This window comes from Glycine max, chromosome 15 (genome assembly GCF_000004515.6).
Source record: "Glycine max cultivar Williams 82 chromosome 15, Glycine_max_v4.0, whole genome shotgun sequence".
In the NCBI taxonomy this organism is placed as follows: Eukaryota; Viridiplantae; Streptophyta; class Magnoliopsida; order Fabales; family Fabaceae; genus Glycine; species Glycine max.
The window spans coordinates 41439033-41459593 of record NC_038251.2 but is presented as its reverse complement, the minus strand read 5'-3'; the positions used below and the strand labels follow the sequence as shown (position 1 = coordinate 41459593).

General features: G+C 27.3%; 1 pseudogene; it reads right to left on the bottom strand.

Annotated features, from left to right (window-relative positions):
- Nucleotides 1–923: 923 nt before the first annotated feature.
- On the bottom strand, nucleotides 924–16436 carry LOC100778377 (probable oxidosqualene cyclase; annotated as a pseudogene).
- Nucleotides 16437–20561: the final 4125 nt, after the last annotated feature.

The following is a 20561-nucleotide window of genomic DNA, read 5'->3' as shown; positions in this document are numbered from 1 at the left end:
AGAGATTACTTTAATATTTGATTATAGATTATTTTTAGAGTTTATATTAATAATCGACTATAGATATAATGAATTTTCTTATAAATAAGTTTTATGTTTATGTTAGGTGAAAAGTGGTTTGAAGATAATATATTTTGTTTGCATTGATAAAATAATCAATTTTTTAATAGAAAAATTACCAAAAAAAAAGGTATGGATTTATTTGCAGTAATTGATTTTGTATTTAAATTAGTTCGATATGAAATGGAAAAACAGAAGTTAACTGAAAAATAATCTGTTAACTTTCAATCATAATTTTCAATTTTTATCTTCAATTTTGTTTTCTTTGTTACTAAATGCATTTGAATAGAAACTTTTTTTTTAAAAAAAAATGATACATGTATAGCATGAAGCATCAAAGAGCTGATTTAAATAATTGCACTTGGTAGTTTTCACGTCAACACGTGCAGACCTGGATGCGGTTACTGTCGCCATCAATTTAGAATCTCCACTATGTTAATTTGAAGAGATTATTTTTTTAGTCATGATATTGTCGGTATAAAATACGTATCAGTTATAAAAAAAAAAAAGTATTGATCTGAATGCTAGAAAGAAGAGAAGAATTTTATTAAAGATAATTAGTGAAATTTTTTAATAAAAATTAATTATCAACAAGTCCGATAAATACCTTATAGTAATAATACGGTAAAAAAAAAAGTATCTATCAATTTGTTAATGACTAAAATCAGCTTATGTTAATTACCTTTACTTGATACAGACTTCTTTTGGTTGGATTGATTGATAGAAAAGTAAAGGTAGCAAATTTGTTAAAAGCCGGTGGATGGGGTTCACTTTATCACACGGAGGAATTCTTTGTCACGGGATAAAATAGTATGGTGCATCACACTAAAGCGCTTTTTGTAACAGATTTTTCATCAGTGCTTTATTTAATAGAAATTTTCCAATGCTTACACACTTTCATTTGCCTCCTTTACTGACGGTTTTGTAGCAAACATGGTAGATGAGTATCTAAATGCAAGAGAAATACAAATGATATATAAAGGCAGAAAATAAAACTCAGGATTTATTTTTACATAATTATTATTTTGTTGTTATGCTCTTGACCCTTTGTTACTTGCTAGGACAAAGTAGTACACGACTACGATATTCTCCAAGGGCCCATATGGGAAAGATGTTTCTGTATGCAGAGGGAGCTGTAGCAATAGTTCTGTTGGTAATTCCTGTGATTTCCTACATATGATCAAGTTAGGTATTTGTTAAATACATACAAATATTTTTTTTGGTGACATAATATTTAAGTTTTGAAATTATATATAATTGAGTCATCATATTAAAGAAGAATAAAACTAAAACCATATATCTTATATATTATTCAACAAATAGTATTAATATGTTATCTAAAATATTATTATTAAGAGAGATCATATTATGAATATATTATTATTAAAAACATAAATTTAAAGAAAACATGAAATGCCAATATAGATTCAGATAATTAAAAAATATAACTTGACTTACCGAGTTTAATCTTCAAACTTAAAACCTATAAAAACTAGTTGAGTCTGATCGAATTAATATGGCATATCTTAAAAATATCTCGATGAATTTTAATTATGACAAAAATATTTAAAAGATCAAAATATCATGTAATATCGTATAGTTTCCCATCAATTTTTATTCACATGAGTTGCTAATGTAAATATATGAACAAGAATGCAATGACTTTATGCAAATAAATTGATCTAATTCATGATAACTAGAATTGCCTTGTTTGCTTGATATACACTGGCTTGGTTAATGTATAAGTAAGTTTGAACTCAACAATGCATATAAAGTACTCAACCTTTTAGTTCACTCTTCTTTTGGCTTGCGAATGTGTATAAAGGATATAACATATATAATATTTATATTTTTATTATTTAACAAATAACATAATATAACATTATACAGGTTTGTATACGATATGCGTAGCGTTTAATCATGTTTCAAAGCAGTCTCTAATGGCATGGGCACTACAGGGAAAGCAGATCTAACAAATAAATCTCTAAATTAATTAGTTCTTCACATATTTTAGTTTTCTAATTTTTTTTTTATCAAATTAGTTTCCTTAAAATTTAAAAATATTGCTGGAGGAAGATTTGGCTAGAGTGTGACTCCAAGCTGCTGGTGGAGGCTTTTGCTGACTCTCAGTTGGTGACTTGCTAAGTGTGTCTTAGGTGGATAAACTGTTTATATTATTGTAAAAATAGGATTTTGCTTGTTTCTCACATTTTTAGAGAAGGAAACACCTGTGTCGAACTCCTTGCTAATCAAGGACTTGCCTCTCAGTTAGGTTTTTTTAGTGGGAATTAGCTCAAAGTTTTGTTAGGAGTGAGTGTTTTAGCAATAGAGTTGCTCTCCTTTCTTATAGATTCACCTGATTTTCGACATGGATTTTGGCTTTGTAACCGCATGTTATATTTTGCTCCTTTCTTTATCTTAATGATATTTGGTTTGTCTCTAGTTAGTTAGTAAAAGAGTGCCAACATAATTGAGATGTTTTCAAGGGCAGGACCAACAAAAACAAAAAATTCTTTGAATTATCATGCTTTAACAATTCAACTGCAATTTTTTGCAAACACAAACATAAATAATAATGAAAAAATTATATAATAAATAAAGATAAAATAAAAATTATAGAAACTAATATGAAAATAAGAACAACAAGGTAAAAGCAAAATAATATAATTTATAATATTAATCTATTATATAATATTTTAGCAAAATATATACTGAACAAAGTATAAACTTAATATAATCGTTAAAGAATAGACAAAGTATACAGTAATTTCTCTTTCTAAAATAGGCTTACATATTTTTTCGTCTCTACAATTAAGTATTTTTTTCCATTTTCGTTTTTGTAAATTTTTTTGTTTTAGTCATTATAAAATGTATTTATTTTATTTTTTTTTCGTCCGTAAAATGTTTTAGATAATATTTTTAATAGTTAAAAAAATGCTTTGAACTATAAAAAAACATTATCTAGAATGCTTTAGAAATGATAAATAAAACAAACACATTTTGTAATCATTAAAATAAAAAAATTACAAAAATAAAAATGAAAAAAATACTAAATTACTGGGACTTTTTGATATAAAAATTACACATTTTTCATATTAAATGAGAAGTCACTTGAAAATAAAGTTTAATAGCTATGTACTTTTAATATAAAAACTTTTACACTATTAGACAATTAAAAATTATTGTTAGAATGACTTTTTACATAATAGTTTATGAAGAAATGATTTTATAAAATTATTTTATATTTATTGTTAATACTTAGCCTATTTTCTCTTCAGAATAAACTATTTTACTCATTTTTAACTAGTTATCTTTCTTACATGTTAGATAGTTCGTTTTATATTTTAAACTAAATATATAACTTTAAGTTTTTCATTTAATAAAATAAAAAGCCTTTTTGTAGTGTGAAATAAATTATCATAAAAATACTTATAATCCAATAAAAGCGTAATGTGAAGGTCGATCGTATTTAAAATTTAATAATATAACTTATAAAGTATGATTTGCTTATTTTTGCAACATTTTGATGAGGTTTTAATATAAGCTTATACACATAATTCAACATATAAATGTAAGTGGCGTAAATGGAGGAATAAATAAATAAATAATTTTACTGAAATTATGCTAATAATAAATGAAATACCCTGTACACATTTTACTATACCATTTTATTCTTCAATTTTTAAATTTTTATTACTTCTCTCCTAATAACTATCCACTACTCTCATGTTATTATTTTTTTAACTTCGATTTTTTTTTCTCTTTAGTTAAAATAGGTAAAGAGGAACTTTCCACTAGTAATATATATACTTTCTCAAAGATAGTTTAAGAATTAATATTCAACCACTTCATAACATCTATAGGACTAAATTGACAATTGACACACTTTCTCACATTAAGGTATGCTTAATGGAGTGATACAAAATTGTACAATGTTAAATGAAATTTTCATTCATAATTATAGGTGATACAAAATTGATATGTATTAGGTGAGATGAGTGTTTGTATAAGAAAATTTTAAGGAGTAAATAAGAACTATGCAATCACATAGAAAAAAAAGTCATTTAATGATTACAATACTACTTAAAAAAGGGTTAAATGACTTTATAATTCAATCTTAAACCTTTACAATTTTAATCCTCCTTACTGTCTAATTGCTCCCCTTCCACATGAAATGTATTAGTGATTGTCACTATATCGTATATCTATATGGTTGTTACTTGTTACCTGTTGAGGAAACTCTCCGTTTTCTAGTTGTGAATCGATTAAAACCTTGGCCGCATGATGCAATGGGGCTGGATCTCTTTCTGCCTATACCACAAAATAACCATGACTTTATAGTGGCTCTTGCTCTCATCTTAGAATTATGAATATTATTAATTGAACTTAGTTATACCTGCCCTGCTTCAATAAGTGCCAACATAGCCCATGCAGTGTTCACTACATTAGACTTGTTTCCTTCCAAATTTGTGTATACCTATTTCAGTTGTACCATTAATTAGTGTAGTGAAACGTTGTGCTACACTCGAAGAGCAACATACATAGTTATGTGTAAACTATTTTATAAATCATGAGACTTAGATGGGACATAAGTTACCATCGTTTGGCATGTGATGTAGCTCTCTCCCCAACCACCACAAAGTTGTTGTTTGGAAAGCAAAAATTCACATCCTCTTCTAATGCTTTGACTATCTTGATAACTCTTACCGGCAACGATGAGTCCCTTTATTCCAAACCATGTTCCATAAGTATAGCAGACTCCCCATGACCCGTACCTAGTTAATTAAATGCAAATATTAGTACATTTGGTTTTATAGTAATGAAAAAAAATCATTTTTACCTAATTCCTTCATTAGCTAATAAAAATTTTGAGAATGTGATATAAAGTTGGTTTAATTGTTAGAAGGTGGGCTTAAGGGTGAAGGGAGAATGGGAAAAGGGAGAAGTCACTGGTTCAAATCTCTTCCACTGACATTTCTAACAAAATTAATATTTGTCCATAAAAAAAGTCTTAAGAAGTTTGCAAGAAAAAAAAATATTAGAGTTAATTTTCAATGCTTTTATCTATTAGGCATTTTGTATCATCATTTTGGTCATTCAAAATGTCTATCCTTTAAATTTATCTAACACAATTAAACCAATGAATCTCTCTTTTGGATAATGTTTTCTACTTGAAAATTTGTTGTATTGCCTAAATTCTTGAACTTTGCAAGGATGACATGCATTAAAGAAGTGATTTTGTGGACAAATTGAGCAAACCATGAGCCATCAGCTAACTGCATGCTTTCAATATAGTTTGCCGCCTTAGCAATACAAATTTCTATTTCTTTCTTTCTGTGCCCCGGATATCGTTGTGTGAATAAGGCAAGACCTCCAATTGCTGATGTAGTACATTCTACGAACCTATAAAAAGTTATGGGCTAATAATTTATTATCACAGTTCAAAACAACCATATTCTCATAATATAAACTGTAAGAAAATTATATATGCTAAACATACTGGCGATCGATCATCACATCTTCAAATGTTTCAGTTGGATTTAATTTCTGTGGAAGAAATAAAGAGTATTAAAAAACTGAATTTACCTTTCTCATTTAAGATAAAGTAAGTTTTACCTCTAGCCATGCATAAGATCTTGTAAGTTCAAAGCCTGCGAATCCGCCATTTTTATTCTGTAATATAATGGAAAAGAAAATTGGCTAAGCTACAATGTTAAAGTTCTAAATTTATAATTTTAAATTGTGGTAACAGTTGTGATTCTCTACAAATGAAAAATGTTGAGACATGAACTTATTTTATATTTGCACTCCATAATCTATTATGAGTCACATTTAAAATCTCACATCTCAAGCTCTCACTTCTTAAATCTTACCTTTCATTTGTCACTAACTCACAACCAACCTAAAATTCTCCTTTCCCTTCCAAATTTCCTCTAAATCTATTAAATCAAGAAAGAGAAAGAATGGAAAAATTGTGTGGTGACCATGATGCTTTCATTGTAGATTTTTTGTGATTTTATGACATGTCACAATCTTATTATTATATATTACTTTTGAATTTGTTAAAGATTTGCAACCAATTGACTTCACACTTTACCTGCATGGATAAAATCCAATTAACACCATCATATAGTTGTTCTACTTCCATTGCTCTATCAACAATATCAAATGACATGTTTGATAACAAAATGGCGGCCTGAAAAAGATATGAACAATTTAAATAATATGATTAACTTTGTATAAAAAATGATGTAAGAATCTATTAACTCAAGTATTAATATGATTCGAAAGTTCAACCATCATCTAATTAATTTTATTTAAGCATATAAATCACTATTGTTATGCTTCAAATGAAAAATTCTCTCCAAGTCTAAGAACATTATTTGCTTTCCAAAATTATAGGTCACCTTCAACTTCAATCAAAATAGTAAAGTATATGATTCTTTAGATCATGGAGAACTTCATTCCCAAGGCTATATTTTTCCTAATTGAAGTGGCAATAATGTTTAACAAATTAAGAACTTATTGAAATTAGCGACAAACCCATTCATGATCACCTTTAAGACTTCTCCAGTGCAATCTGACACTGGCCAACCATTGTCTGCAGTTGAAAGTCCAACCACCTTTAGAAATGTGGCGATACCAGTCACTTGGAGTACCAGAACTGTTTGTTGTAATCTTCAAATGCAGTCATTGCATTTATCATAATTAGTATTTCATAATCTTAGTTTTTTCTATAAACTTATATCAATATACAATACCTGTGAGCATTTTATGAAATTATTTGCTTTCTTAAGCATGGAACCATATTCATCCTTAAGATTAGTAGCTAAGATTGCTTGAATAGAAAAAACCGTGTCCCATAATTGAGAACCACCATATGCCTGACATTGAATTGCATTCATTAGAATTTGCAACTTAATTTTTAATTATAGATCTAAATTAAAGTTAATGTGCTTGCATTTGTCAACTTTTGTATAAAAAAATAATTTATTTTTCCTATAAAAACTTAATACCATATTGCTGAAAGAAAGAAAGAAAATCAAGTATAACCTGCATTTTCATTCCATCCTCAGCCACCCAGAGATAGTCTTTGATTCTTGGAATGTGACGCTTAAATGTTTGGGAATTGGGATTCTCCAACCAACAACAAACCATGTTTAATACCTATTTTAGAGGGCTTGTCAGTTTGGTATTTTGATTTTCTTTATTCAAATTACTAAGAAATTAAACATAATGTTATGAGAGATAATTTTGCATGCCGGTGCATTTTGAAATATTTTGATTATATTAAAGCTAATTCAACTCAATGAAAGTCAAGACTAAGACAATTATACATTATAAAATTGAAAGAAGTAAGACAAATTAAGTCTTGAGATAAAAAGCAATCAAGGGAGATTTTTTTCAATCTTTATCACTTTGGACGAGTACACGATATGTCTATGTTCCTTAGTTACATTATTGCGTTAAAATGATTGGATTATGATATGTACATATCATCTAGTGTGCCATTGTATTCTATGATTAAGTATAGACTTGAACTTATAATTATTTTTGTATTAACTTAATAATATGAGCTTTAAAAGCCAATGATTCATAAGATGATTTCAGAGTAGTATGCAAATGCTAACACTAATAAAGAAAATTATAATTCTATCTTAATTCAATTTGATTGTGTTTTTATTACTGTTAAGATCATTACTCATATCACTAGTAATTTGCTTCCATGATTTATTGTAATTATTATCTTTCCTAGTTACTTTAATTAGGAAAATGATTTAGGTTTTTCTAATTACTACAATTACATAAATTATTTAGACATTATTAGTTACCTTAATTATGAGATGAAGGATTCATTTTTTTTTCTTAGGCTTTACTTATATATAAATGATGTATATAAATTTGTAAATATCAATTTGAAAAATAATCATTTCTTCCATTTCAATGTGAATCTTTAACCAAGAATAAGTGCTAACAATTTTAAAAAAAGAGATCAAAGATGAAAAAAATGCAAAAGAAGTGTGAATTAGAATAATTAGACACAATGAAGAAAATGTCATCTCCATATAATTTAAGTTCAAACAACAACTCAATGGATGCAATCACCTAATAAGTTCAACAACACAGCGAGTACCATAAGAAATGGGCTAAATCCAACACAACTACTTGAGCGTGAGATTATGTTTCAAACATCATGTACATGAAACCCTGAAAAAATGGTTTGGTTGAAAGAAAACACAGGCATATCCTCAATGTTTCTAGTGGACTAAGATTTCAAGTCAACATTCCAATCTCCTTCTAAGGTGAATGCATCTTTGTTAAGTCATAAGGCAAATTAGGGTCCAAATTTTTTTATTTATGCAAACAAAATATTATATTTTTACAATAGTATCTTAATGTTTTCATACAAAGAACGTTTGACTAGTTTTGTTTGTACTAAAATACGATACTAGTCAAATTCTAGGTTTGTATGGATGTAATATAACACCCCAGGAGAATCACATCGAAATGAAAGGAATCTAGAGGTTGTGTAACTATGAGAATGTACAATTAAGGATGACTTAACAAAATTAATTGATATTACATATACCAACAAGAACTTTTCGATAGCCTGTCATTTATAAATTCTAAAATTTTGTGTGTTTGACTTGGAGTAGTTATGGGATGGATAACCTTTTGGGAAGTTTCACAAGAAGCATGTGAGTGAGGACAAAGGACACTAAAACATCTCGTGCTAATTTGTAGGAACAATCATTGATCTTAAAAGTAATTGTGGAGATCACCAAGGTCTCAAAAATGACTACCTACGGAGGATTTTGACCAACAACAAAGTTGAGAAAGTGTAATCATGTGAAGTATCATAGAATATGGGCCTCTGAGACGTCAATGATTAGGGGTGTTACATGTAACACTTGGTGCTCTAATGTTTTGATCCATCTTGTAATGAATAAATGAATATTCTTCATAGGATTATTCGAAAAGTATGAAAGAGAAATGAGTCAATGAAAAATGTTAGGTGTGCCAAAAGCAAATTACATAGTACTTAATTGCGCAAAAGCATTTATGATTATTGTCACAAGATATGGAGTGTGAAAATTAAGGCCTTCTATTGTTTGTTTCATGTTGTGTCATGTTAAGTCCATTTTTATCAGATGATATGGTATTTAATGAAAGTAGTATGAAAAATTTTAAGAAACACAATTCAACATCTCCTTCTTGTGTTTCTCTATTTCTACAATCTTAGCACTAGATATTTAATAAGTAGAGCACCAATGCCATGATTGAATGGAGCGACTCCATATGAGGTGATAATGGACAACTATTTTTGTTTGATCAACTAGGGAATGAAGGATAATAAGTTTTCTAGTCAAAGTAAACAATACATGTTCATGGAGTACACCTAAAACAACGCATATTTTATATCAAGGGATGTTAAATCTTTTAAGAATGAGTTTCCTTTTTTCCTAATCTAGCTTTTTGAGAGTGATGCTAAAATGAGAGTGTAGTTTGAGAGTACATCATTGATATAGTGGTTCCTATAGAATGCAACATTATTATAGTAAAGGGGTAAGAAAATAAAGGTTATTGCTCAAAATGATGCAAGCACCATGATGCTAGTAGCAAACATACAACAAAGATGAGGAATTATTGGGTAAGGGTAAATATATTGTTTAATAGCATTTTTAAATCTCCAAGTTATATGACATACACTATCCATACTAAAATCTAGTTCACTCTTCCCATTACATCTTCAAAAATTAGGTGTGCTCTATCCCTTAACACATAATATGAGTTGTTATAACTTTTATATACAACACATGTTTCTTATATAACTATGATTTTTGAGGGAAAAAAAACACATGACATTATGAGAGACAATGAAATTATTCAAGGAAATCTTCATTCTTCTTATGTTTTCTCTCATACATAGTTCCTAGAAATTTTCACTAAGTTGTGGGGACATGATTCTTTTTATTTTCTACTTGACAAGTTGGACATTAGAAATCTCGTACACCAATTTGAAGAGGTAATGAGAAAAATTATGATTGTACCTTAGGGTAAGAATCATTGGGTAAGTCTAAATCTTTGTACACTAATTTGAATAAAGTAGCAATGATTTGTTTCTGTAATTGTTATAATCATTACTTTTTTAAATTATTTAAACTTTCTTAATTACTGATAATGATATAATTTTTTTATATACCATAATTAGGACAATACTTTATTATGTTTTCCAAATTATCCTAACTATAAGATCAATTAGGATATAGTGAATAAACACGAATAATAGTATGAATAATAATCAATTCTTCCATATGGATAAATACAATTACCTTGCTAATGGGAGCAAGACAAATGTAGTTTGTATTTTCATCCTCGTAGTGTATATGTTCCATTACATGACAAAGAGCTTTTTGTCTTAGCTTAGAGAAAGGCCAGTGCATGAGAAGAGGTTCTCCTATACTGTGAAAAGAATCCCATAAAATATTTTGAATCATTGAGCTTGGATGAGACATATCTTCCTGCAATAATTAGTCAATAATATATTATAATTAACTCATATTTTCTTAATAATAAGATTCATAATTTATTTTATTTTTAAGTCAATTAAATTTATTTCACTCACATATTTATGTTTAAATAACTCTCTTTCTTGATAAAATTTATACGAGATAATATTTTGTTAATATCAATTGTAACATTAATCTCCAGAATTATTTTCAAATCTAACAATTTTGTTAACATTAATTAATTATCAATAGTATATTATAAATGAAGATTTTCCATGTAGGAAAATGTCACCTGGTCATACCAAATTCATTTCTTTTTCTCTAAAATTCCACTAAATCATTTTTTTTATTTTAATTATCAAAATACATATTTATGGTAGTTAAGGTGGTAATTTAATTATGAAATACTTAATTAAAATAACCGATCATGATTAGAACATTTTAATTAATAATATAATTATATATTTTCATTCAAATTAATTAATGACAATAATATATATTTTTATTCTAATTTATAGTAAATTTAGAAAATCTCCAAATATTTATTTTAGGAAAATGTATCATAGGAATTTTTCCAACTGATATACAAATATTACTTTTTCTGTTTTTAATTCCTAAAAAATATAAAATATATTAGTAAAGGTAACTCTAAAGGTAATTAATACGATTTTTATACTGAAGGTTTTGCCACATAATCAGATGTGGTGTGAAATATCACATCCATTTTTTCTCCTAAAAATGTCACTAAATTATTTTATTTTATTTTTAATTTATAAAAATACGTATTTATAATAATTAAGTTGATTATTTAATTTTAAAATGCTTAATTATGATAATTGATCATGATCAGAACATTCTAATTAATAATATATTAAATTATAATTTGGGTCACCTTATAATTTTAAATTCGTGATTTTGATTCTCCTATATAAAAATCAAAACATATAATCCTTTTATTTTTTAAAATAAGTAAATTTAGTTCTTCCATCAGTTAATTATCCAAAGTTAAACATTAACTTTATTATGACATATTATTGTTAGCCTATCCCTTATGTAGGTTGTTGAGAGGTTAATGTGACAAGAGATTCAATAAGGCGACACAATATTCTATCATAAGGATAAATCAAATTACACCTCTATAACTTAAAATAAAATATTGTATTAGCATAAAAAAATTGTTCTATAATCAAAATTGACACAATTTGGTCTCTTTAACTAAACGCAATCCAACCCAACTCACTAACATCCCTAATCAACTCACCTATAAATACATAGAAGCAAAGAACACAAACTCGTTGATCCTTTTATTCTTTCTCTAAGGTAATATTAGAATGCTTTTTCATATCTCACCTTATTTGAGTTTTCTAAAACAGAAAAACTATTTGATCAACTCATGTAAACATTTATATACACTGTTATTTTTTATTCCATCGTTTCTAAATAGTCAAATACTAACATTTTTTTTACTTAATTCAATTTAGATACAAGGATAAATACAAATAAGAAATAATTTCATTTATCTTTTTATTCTTTTTTGTTGTAAATATTTATCTTTTTCAATTGGGTTTAACACAGTGTGTTTAATATTAAATATTTGTTGACATTATTTTCTTAATTTTCAACTATTGATTTTACACAAGATTCAAAGAAGATTTTACAAAAGATATATTGAGTTCTATTATATTATTAAAATAATATTTAATCTTTCTTTTATTTCTATTTTTTATTTAATTAATTAAGGTAGATATAATTAAAGATGGTTTTTAGTATTTAAGAATGAAATAAAGAGAGAGAAACACATGTATACACAAATACAACTCACTACCTTGGCACATGAATTTTTAGCTTGATTCCAGTCGAGGAGATTATAAGGAAGGGTGTAGAGCTCTCTTCTAAGGGATAAAACAAGTGCATTTATAGGACCTATGAATCTTTTACCATATAAATAAGACATGGGTAGATACACTTGCCGAGCGTGACTCCATATTCTTCCTGCAAATAGGATGATGTGATTTTTGTAGATAACTTTCTCTATACTATTATTACAACTTTAAATAATAAATTAACATTTACACTTCTTGATACTTTTTTCTTAATTAAATAGGTATAAAAAGTTAATGCTAAAAAATATTACTGTGTGAAAATTATTTCCCTCATATATAGTATGCAATTTATATACAATTTACATAATTAAGAAATTGTTGTTGGAGTATAAGTATGAAGTGGAGTTTTATATTGTGTAAGAATGAGAAGGTTGAATCATACACATAAAAGAGTATATAATATTGATGTATTTGACAAATCAAATACCATTGTTTAATAATAATGAACACCATATAAGTGAAAAAAAGATTTATAAACTTGAACCTTAAGATTTTTTATTAAAGTATAATGTCAGTTTATTTATGTGGTTGCTCATGACCCATTAGCATATATATAGAGATTGATATATGATATAAGATGAAAATATCTTAATTAAATTTTAACCATATAACTAAATATGTACAATCAAAATTTAATTTTAAAAAGTCGCGTGACTTTTTAATAGTTAATTACATTAAATCCTCTCACTCTCATATATATATAGGGATAGCTAACTTACACCTACTTGTGTTTTAGAATGAATAGGTTAGCAAATTATAATTATAAATTTTCTTAAAATACATCCAGGCACAACTTACTAACTTAGTATTCCTTCTAAAAAATAAGTGGGTATTTGCTAACATGCACCCAGTTTTTAGAAAAAAAATAAATTAACAAGTTATAATTATAAGTTTTCTTATAATATATCCAGATATAACTTACTAACTTCATCTAAAAAATAAATGGGTATAAGTTAACAAATTTTATTATTATTATTATTATTATATATATATATATATATATATATACACACGAGTGTGTGAGAGAAAGAACATGTAAAGTTAATTAAGGGGAGAAAAACTTAAAATTCATTCATGACAACCTGGATAAAGGAACAAAATAGGGAAACAACCATATTTCTGGTGGGATTGGCTTCATTCCGCTCCATTCATATACGCCAAGCACCTATTATTCCAATAATTCATTTTGATCACTATATACGCACTATTCGAATAGATGATTGTATAAAAAAAATTCCACAATAAACTGTGTGTATCGCTTGTCAGAATCAAAACGTTATCAAACACACATGGTTAAGAATTCACAAGTATTATTTACATAAGGTAATTCTATTTCAAGTATAACTAAATATAAAATATAAATGCTTCTTGTAATTAACATATTTAAACCATGCTTTTATTTCACAAAAAAACTAATTCAAACCAGGATGGTCACAAAATTAATTAAGAGTTAATGTAGGTTAACAATATATTTAGATAGAAATGTAAGAGTTAATGTGGTATTATTATTATGTTTATTTTAACCTCAATCCTGACTTTTAATGGGACATCATCCCCTCCCCTTAAATTTTTCACTACCTAAAAAATCTCTATTTATTTTTATGTAGTAAAATCTATCCAATAATAAAAAAGATAGTATTGTCACTCACTCATAGAATTAACATAATAATGTAAAATTTTATTGTATTCACATATAAGAAAATGATTTATTAAGTGAATAAATTTGTGTTTGATTTCATTTGTGTGTAAAAATTATTTTGAATTAATAACAGTCACGAAATTAGTCATTAACCGAATAAATTATAAAACATTCATGTTATTTGAACTAATAAAAAAATAGTGTTATCACTGGTATTAATAAGATTATATACACACTTACCGAAAGCCAGAGTTTTCCCCAGGAAGGAATATAAGTGGCTCCACCATGATCAAGAATCCATGTCCTTGCTTTTTGTATAGCACCTTCTCCACCATTAATGTCTTCTCCAAGCAATCTTAAGGTCACATAGTTCAAAGCTGATGTAAACATTATGCTGGACCCTTCTATATGCATTCCCCACCCTCCATCTTCGTTCTGCAAGTAAATAACTAACATTATTCATCATATAACAAGGGCTACCTAGAGTAATATATTACCCGTAGCTGAATTTTGTCTTTCTAATTTAAACTATTGGTTAAAATATAATTTTGGTCTTTCTATTTTAATAATTTGTAATTTTGGTCTCCTATAAAGATATTTAATTTCTCAATTTTTTAAAATAATTTTTTTCGGTTCAGATATCATTGGCGTGATACTATAATATTGAATTTTTTAGCTATTAATTTGATTAGTGGAACATTTAATAAGGATTTAATTAAAAACTATCAATAATTAATAAATTAAACCTCTTTAAATCACGTACAAATTTAATTAAATTATTCCATATTATAGTTCAGCATTAGTGATTTAATGGTCATTGTCACGAAAATTGACAATGGAATCAAAATCCTTAATTTTGAAAAAAAATCAAAATTATATTTAGCGTAATCTATTCACAAGTATTCCATGCTAATTTAGTCAGAATTGTCTAACCATAAAGTATGTACGTGTATATATATTGAAAACATGTTGTCTTAAGATATATACAATAACCGATGTTTACCAATAAAAAAAGATATATATAATAATTCCACTGTAATACATAAATACCTGGTGATTGAACAGATAGCGACGTATTTCACTTTGATGCTCAGGTGTCAGTATTTCATTAAGGGCTCCAATAACTGATAAACCAATTACCTACACAAAATTAAATCAAGAATGCACGTGTGACGCAATTCCTTACTTTGATTGACACATAGCTTGGTCCCAAACTATTATTGATTGGTTTATTTTTACATGCATTAATAGGTTGGAGTAGCATGAACGTAACATGTAAAGTTAATTTGGTTCTGTAACGCGCATACATATGGGAGAACAAGGTGGTAATCCCTTAAAAAGAATCAAGAGAATAAATTTATACGATTAACTATATTTTTGTTCTTAAACTTTAATTTCAAGTATTTACTTTTAATTTTTGAACAAAATATTATGACTCTTCTTATCTGATGTTATCCATCGATATTTTTGGTTCCTATCATTAAATATATCATTGTTAAATGATAACGTAATATTAATAATATTATTATTTAATTATATTTTATGACGATTCATTTTTAGAAGTTTAAATCAATTAAAAAAATGTTTGATGCTAGAGTGTTTAAAATGTATTAAACAATTTCTGGGATTAAAAATCATTCAAAATTTATGGGATTAAAAATCATATCTTTGTCACTAGATCTGGAATTGCTAGAGTTTGTTTTAAGAGATCTGGATTCTATTCTGGCAAGTGATGTCCATGGATTTGGAGAATATTAATGGTTGTGAATATGCAACTAGGTTAATTTGTTCTCTAAGTTGCCTTAAGCAAATAATATGTAGTTTCCATATGACAATGGCAGATAGGTCCCAGTGGATGATTACACAAATCTTGTTCAATCCAAAGATTCAACGTGCTACCCTTTCATGCAACTTTGGCTTCTATATTGAGGTTACTGTATAAGTTAAAGGAAAGGTCAAATGACTTTTTTTTTTACCTTTATCGTATTTTTTTTCAATTTAATCTTTTATTTTTTAAATTAGTTAAAATTGGTCCTTTTGTTCCTTAAAAACTGATTTCTTAATAATTTAATTATAAATATCAATGGTCAAAAGTTTTCACAAAATGTGTTTCTTATTTTTTTTTTTCCTCTTTTCCCCTCTATCCTCAACTTTTCGCCTCTAAACCCTAACTTCCTCAAACTCCACTACATCATTTGCTCGCTTAACCCCTTTCATCGCCCTTGTTGCTGTCACTATTGTTGATTCCATCAAGCCTGCCTTGCATCCTCTCCAATATTGAACAGAATGACACCAGTGAGGGAGTTGCGGTCCTGATGCGGCAGCAGTTGGTGAGGGAGTCATAGGCAAGGGAGAAGAAGTCTCTATTGTGGACCTTGATGGTGAGGGAGAAGGAAAGGTCGAGAATGGGTCTAGGGTTGGTTTGAATCGTGATGCAGTTGAGTCGGATCTAGGCTAGGCAAATTTTCGGGTCAAATTGGTAAATGAGGAAGGCACCACCATGAGGGGTGTTAGTTAGGTTTTTGTTGTATATGTTGTTGAGTTAGAGAAGAAATGGTGGAAGATGATGGAGGATGAAGGAGAAGGGAGAAAAAAAGGAGGAAGATAATGAAGGAAAAAAAACTAAGAAATACATTTCATGATGGCTTTTAGTTGTTAATATTTTTAAATTATTAATTTGAACCAATTTAAAAAGAGATAAAGAATTAAAATAAACTTTTAGAAAATTAAATTATCAAATAAAAAAATAAAAAGTGATTTGACCTAAAGGAAATAACATATAATTGTAATACACTAATACAACTAAAGTTATAAGTAACAATGAAGTTAATTTTTGCACTTTCCCATATATAAATCAAATGAACTGGTTATGAATGAGAATAAGAGATCCAGTGAATTCATTTGGATTTGGGGATGGATTTCCACCAATCTTAGCAGGCGTCGTGGCATCAATGGATTTGGGGGCGATGATTTTTTTAATTAAGTGTCAGTTTTTAGCTACCCTATTCATAATAGAAGTCATCAGAATTTACATCCTAACGAACGGCATCAATCATAATTGGATGAAAAGATCCACGTTAAGACATTTTTTTAAAAGGATTAACTAAGTTTTTACTTCTTAAATTTTTTATCTGAACTTAATTAATCCTTTTAAAAATAAAGAATTTGAATGAAGCTTTCAAAACTAGGAGAACTCAATTGAACATTTAATTAATTAAGCCAAAGATATATCATTGATTCTCTCTTCTATTAGTCCTAAGTTATTTTATATATAAATTAAGAAAAATTAATATATTAATAAAAAATAGATATTTTATAAAATTAACCTTATGATCATTAATTTATTTTTAGTTATTGTAGCCCATATTACTAATATTATAATGAATATAATTGAAAAAAATAATTAATGTTATATTAAAAAATTAAAATGATAATTGTTTTTGACTTTGACAGAAAAGTTCTGCTTTGATTGGGGTGGAGTTTCATTGACTTAAGAAAATGGTTTTGAGTTCGAATATGTCACTCACTTCCTTGTCCTTGTATCCACCACGCTATCTATATATTTGTATTAATAATATAACTATACGTTTTTATATAATTCTATTATTATATATAACATATCTAATTATTAATTATGTAATTATGTAATATTTTCATATTTTATGTTTATAATTATTTAAAATATAGAATACTTATTTTGATAGTTAAATAAATTATATTATAATTATAATACTAATTTATAAAAAAATTAAAATTATATATTTAACTAAAATATAATTTAATTCCTAAATATCTGTGTGTTATTTATTATATATATATATATATATATATTGTTTGAATTAAAATGTAATTAATAACTTAATCTATAATTTATTAAAAGTATATAAAGAAATAAATTCTTAAGAAGTGACATGATTCTCTGTGGGTTTTCCTGAACCTCATAAAATTGATGGAAACGGAATTGGAGTTGGATTTCATTTTTTCCCCACCATTTATAAACTTAAACCCGCTTCGTTACCATGCCGAATATATATAGAGAGATAAGTATTTATGCATAATGAAGATAACAAACATAAATTAAAATAAAACTTAAAAATAATTTAATCTATAATTTTTTTAATGATATTAAAAATCAATTAAAATATGAAAAGTATAAATATTTGAATTCTTTAATTTTAGAAATTAATATAATGATATTTTAATGATAACTTAAAAATGTGTTATTATATTTAATTTTATTGGATTGAGAGTTTTCAGTTCTAACTGTAGATGTTAATAAAATTAAATTTCTTTCAATTGAATAAATAATTAAAAAATAAAATTAATTTTATTTGATTTAATATTAGATCTCAGAATGTGTCAAAACATAAGACCAAACACGTGATTTTATCATTTTACGAGAAGGAAAATAGAATGGGATTCCTTGCGAATCTAATACAAATACTCAAATTTATAATATCAGGGGGGAATTGTTTCACGAGATCTTGATGAATTTCTAAGGATACGATGAGAAAAATATATATATTTTTATCTTTTTTATGAGTTTTTAAAAGGTATTTCATGATATATTATTGATTATCAGAAATGTTATAGTTTTCTTTCTTTTTTTATTATGTTTTCTTATATTTATAGTTGTATTCATTAAGATGTTTTAGTTAGATTCTACTAGTGGTTGAAAACTTATTTGATGGTTCGATAATAGTACTTTTAACATTTTTAAAATATTATCTTATAGCTTTCCATTTTTTTATTATTATATTCTTAATATATTTATAAAATTATTCTTTTTAAATAAATCATAATTTTTTTTATTTTATACTTTTTAATTACTTTAATAACTAATTTTATCGAACATTTATAATTTAATAAAATATTTTTTTAATTTTCAACTACCAACTATTTTTCTAGGTTTAAGCTAACTTTTTAAGTTAGTTTTATTAACGCGGTCTATATTCTCGTTAGGAGGAGTGGTGGGATTTTGATGGGAATGTGAACATCTATTGTCTAATACAAATAAATCTTTTTTTTATTTAAATTACTTTAAATTCTAAAAACCATTATCAAGAATATTAAAATGTAACCTTGGAAGGTATTGCTTCCATAGGATCCACATGAATCTTGATCTTGATTATTCTTGAATCTTGATTTTTGAAACTTGATTCTCAAATCTTGATCTTGAAACTTTTGGAATTATCTTAACTCTTGATTCTTTGGCATCATCAAAATAACCTTGGAAGGTATTGCTTCCATAGGATCCACATGAACCGTGGTCTCTCCACCTCCATGGATCTAGCAGACAATGATCTGAGTCATGTGGCTTTTCTAGTCCTCTTTGACATAGATAGTGAAGGTGCTAACTCAGGAGGAGGGGAGCTTGGTAGTGTAGCCATGTGCCTGTTAAAAAACAACATTAATTAAAGTCAACTCAAAAGTATAGTAAGTTATGTAATTGTGAATATGGAAACAATTATATATAAAATATAATTATTTTATACGATGTTAATTAATTCTCCTTCATCATGATCATTACGATTTGCATGGACGTCGTCAACTTCTTCTTCATTGATGTTTAGGCATGTGTGTGGAGAAAGGAGTGTGACAAGAATCAAGGGTTGCATCATCATCTTCAAGATTAACACTAATGGTTTTTCTGTGTAGAACCACTGACCACCTTTCATCACAAGGATCTTGAACATAAAACACTTGTTTAACTTTTTCTCTTATGATGGAAGACTCATTTTGATAAGCTAGCTTTTTCAGATCTACCAAAGTTAATCCAAAATATTCGGTTCGCCCCACGGATATTGCTATCAACCCACTTACACTCAAAAAGTGAATTTAACATAATTAAGCTCCAAGATTTCTTCAATGACTCTAATATAAGGCATGGCTACCAGACAGGGATTGTCGTCATTTATAGTGGCAAAGTGTTGGGATTCACCATTAAGACTAACCCCACTATTTTGCATTATACTATTGTCATCTTGTGATTTGGTGTAGAATCAATACCTGTTGATATCGTATCCCTACCAAGTTCTAACATTTCTTTTAGGCCTATCCGCTAACTTCCTTAATGTTTTAGAAGCATTATTGCCACCAAAGATTATATCTTTAAACCAATTTAGGAAAGTCTTGTTATACTCTTTTAACACCCTATTCTTGGTCATTTTTGGGTTACTTTCCTTTACTAAGGCTTTGTGATGAAGTATGTATGTCACAACTTTATTACTATTATTCAATATATACAAATGAGCTTGCTTCAATTCCTCTAGACCCGGAGTGATAACATGCAACATTCGTGAACCCTTACCTCTCACTCCCTCGTCATACTGAGACTCAGGAAGCCCAACATGTTTTGCCTTTTCAATGTACTTTGAACAAAACTTAATATCTTCTTCTGCAATGCACCTTTCCACAATAGATGTTTCAGGACGGTGTCGATTCTTTGTATACCCTTTTAAGATTTCC